The sequence below is a fragment of the Chlorocebus sabaeus genome, chromosome 28 (genome assembly GCF_047675955.1).
Source record: "Chlorocebus sabaeus isolate Y175 chromosome 28, mChlSab1.0.hap1, whole genome shotgun sequence".
Classification (NCBI taxonomy): Eukaryota; Metazoa; Chordata; class Mammalia; order Primates; family Cercopithecidae; genus Chlorocebus; species Chlorocebus sabaeus.
Window position 1 is genome coordinate 20,475,413 of NC_132931.1, and position 3,881 is coordinate 20,479,293.

The window sequence follows — 3,881 nt, forward strand, 5'->3', positions numbered from 1 at the left end:
TCATGCCCTTGGCTGTTTCTTTTCTGGCCCCTCTGGGGCTCTTCCCTGGCCATGCCTGGGTGAGACAGAGGCTTGCTCCTGGGTGTTACCCTCTAAACTGCCCAGCGGCCCTTCCTGGCTGCACCCGGCTTCTCCACCTTCAAGGACGGAGGAAGTGTGGACGCAGGGAAGGACTTGGAAGAATGAAGACTGTGTTAGGAGGGGCAGTGGGGAATCTAATAGTATTTCCAAGTTACTCTATGCGAGCTTCTTTCTTGTTTGTGGTGACAAGCGGAAGCCTCACCTCTCCCACACGCACCCCTGGAGTGTCGCCAGACTAAGGTGGATTCCACAGGCCTCCCAGCACCTGAGTTGGGGAGCCCAGGCCCCGGGCTGCAGGACCAGGGTGGAGCCACCAGCTAAGTTTCCAAGAAGGCTGACTGACCTCTTCAGGACTTGGGGACTGGTGGCCCTGGCGTTTCGAGGAGCTGCTGGAAGATGCTTTCCTTGGTCCCAGCTGCCTGTTCTCAATCGTCTACCGCTCTAGTTAGAAGCAAGAGGGGACAGTGATCTCAGCTCCAACCGAGGGCCTTCAATTTTCAACAACAACAATAACAACAACAACAAAAAGTCTTCTGTTTTTTACCAGTGCCTTTCCCAGGCCCGACTGCGGCACTGGAACCAAAGTTGTCCTCCATGAGGTCTAAGGATGGAACATTTGCTAAGAGGGAAAAGATGGGAGAACGGAAAGGCAAACTTTTTTTTTTTCCTAGCAGCTCAGAGTAGCTGTTCTCCCATACATTAGGACACCAAGGGGGGCCATGGGGGATGGGCAGGTCCTGCTGGTAGAGGGATGATAGATAACAGATAACCTTGTAGACAGTCACTCGCCTAGGCCAGACTTTGAGCCCAGGGTAATAGATTGCTAATGGCATGAGGGCCAGCGGTTGCAAAGTGCTGTGCAGTGTCTGGTCCCATCTAAGACACGTTCACAGAGTGTGCAGGTGTCTGTGTGAGTGCAGGCGGGTGCAGGGGTGCCAGTGTGTGGCCCAGACACCCACAAGCCTCTCTGGAATGCCAAGACAATCCCTGAAAATTTTCCTCTTCCTCCCACTGAGTCACCCATCACCCCCCCAAAAGAAATGCTGGAGCTTCTCACCATTCAGCGAAAATTGAATTCCCCCGAAATAGCTCTGAGGACAGGACCCGATATTTCATAGTGTTTTAAAAGTAATATTCCGTTTGTTGCTGCTGTGAAATAGGGCACCAGGAACACTACAAGAAATAAAAAGAGTAATTTCTCAGTGGAGAAGTTGCCTGTTTCCAATTCAGGCCCCAGATCGCTGGAACCTGGGTCCTGGATGCTTCGCTCTGACGGCAGCGGCTGGGTCCTCACTGGCTGGGAGACCCGCCCCTCCCAACTCACACATCTGGAATTGGCATCAGGGGCGCTGCGGGCTCCGGAAGTTCTCACACTTCACGACTCATTAAACCGGGGTTTGGATTCCTCGGGAAAGGGGATGAGGGTGCGAGTTTCGCTGGGGGGTTGGGTTTGGGGGTAGATGCGCGTCCAGCTCCCCTGTCAGCAGCCGCCTGGAAGGAGGGGTCGGGGACACGATCTCTGGGGTGCAGGCCTGGCAGCGTATCGGCTGGGGTCGGGGGTGGCCTGACGTGACTTAGAAAGGGAAGAAACATTTTTCGATCCCAGAAAGCCACTGTGTCCCTCTGGGGAGTGCCCTGGAGGAGTGAGCCCCTGGACCAGGTGAACAGAGCGGGAGATGTGGGGGCATCTTATGCAATCACTCTGGCTTCACAGACAGACTTTGCTGGGGCCAAGGAAAGGGAGGGGGCCAGTGCCCGCCCCCGCCGTCAGGAGAGGCCCCAGGGGCTGCCCACCCCACCCTCCCGGGCTGGTCTTTCTGGCCAGGTCTCCCTGGGCGGGGGGACCGCCCAACCTCTCCTCCACACACTCTCATTTGATGGTTACTGATACTGCCTTAATGTCTGAAGGGGATAATACTTGGGAGCTTAAAATTACAATTGCTTCTACTTAAATTTATTTGATGGCCGGAGCGTTTCCGTTATATATCCGTATATGGGTTTTCAATATCTTAAATGTTTAAAAAGGTTTTATTCTGTACTTACACTGAGTGAAATTAAAAAGAAACAGTAAAATGTTTGAAAATGAAGTGCATTATGTTTAATAAATTTAAAATGAACAAAGACTGCTATATCGCCAGCAATATCATTCCCTGCCCAGGGGCATTAATAAAGACTGGAGGTTTGGAAAAACAATATTTTCTATTAAAATTCTGCGCTGTGTTTCAATATTAAAAGGATATGTGATGAATTTCCAGTGTTACCCAGACGGGGTCAGAGATTAATTTCATTTCTTTCTGGTCAGCATTCTGTCGATAATTAATCAAAAGCAGAGTTTCTTAATGAAACACTTTTCATAAAGTGATAATTAGCAGGAAAGAGGCGGCTCGCAGACAGTCCCCGCGAGCTGTCTAATAACCGGTGAGGCGCGGGGCTAGGTCCTGGGGGCCGGGGGCGGGGGCCGCGGGGACAGGGGCTCCCCAGGGAAGGGGCTGAGCGTGGGGAGTTGGAGCCCTTGCCCGGCCGAGCCCTGAGCTGGGCGGCTCTGCAGACCGGCCCTGGGACGGTTTTATCTGGCCGCAGAAGGAATCCGCAGAAGCCGGCGCGCTAGGGGCCTGACCGGGCCAACCCCTCCCCTGCCCAGTACGGCCGCTGGGACGCTGTGTGATCTTAGGCAAGTCCCTTCCCCTCTCTGGGCCTCTGCGCGTCCTGCTACTGGAGGAACCGCTGCAAGCAGAAACTCTCTGGCCTCCAGCGCGGAGATACTGGCCCTCGTCCTAGCCAGCTGCCCTCCCCGCGGAATCCCGGGGTGACCCACTGCCACCCCTGGCCCCAGGCCGAGCTCCCGCTCACCCGGCGGCTTCTCTGTGTGCCCTGAGGCCAGCGCCACGCGGAGCCCGCGGCCAGTGGCTGGGAAGCCTGGGAGGTCGCGCGCAGGGAGGGGAAGCGAGGAGGGAAAGGGGAGGCGTCCGCAGGCTGGGGGGTGGATTATTAGTGCATTATAAAATTACTAAAAATAAATGGAAAACAATTAAGGGGTTCAAGAGTAAATAAAGTTAATGGAACAAAATTAGCGGCAATTAGCGGCGGCGCCCGCGCGCCCGCTCCCCACAGCCCGAGTGTGGTTTGGAGCTTGGAGCCTCCGGGCCACGAACAAAGGCCTCCCGCCGGTCCCGCCAGGCGCAGCCTGTGGGGGCCGGGCCCCACGTCTTGGCCAAGGCGAGAGAGCTGGACCACCAGCCGCCCACACCCCCAGCAAGCCGGGAGCTCCCTAATCCCGGGCGGAGCGGCAGGTGCCGGCTCCACCGCAGGTCTGGCCTTGCCCGCGCTGCTGGGCAAACGCTGCAAACTTTCCGATAACGCGGAGAGGCGGGGGGTTCTGTGCAGATGAGATTATCGATAGTTATTGAAAGTCCCCAAATAGGATTTACAAAGCAGGCTCCTGCGCCTTTAATAGAATTCTAGATAATCTTTTATCACAACAAGACACCCATATAGAATTATTTAAACAGATTGGACGGCTGCAGCAGCAAATTTCAATTATTCTAATGCTTTAATAAATGTGGTGCGTGTGTATTAAATTCAAGCTTCTTAATCCAAATTTTACGATTTAACTGCACTGATTTTTCATTACTGCAACACCCACACGCGGCAATGGCCCACTCCTCTCTCGAGGAGGGTGATCCCAGCTCAGAAAAGCCGAGAGGGGCGCGGGGAGTCGGGCGGCCTAGAGGAAAGGGAGTCACGGCCGGGCGAGGGGCGCCGGGAGCGGGGAGACCCGGGAAAGGCAAGGCGAGAGCGGC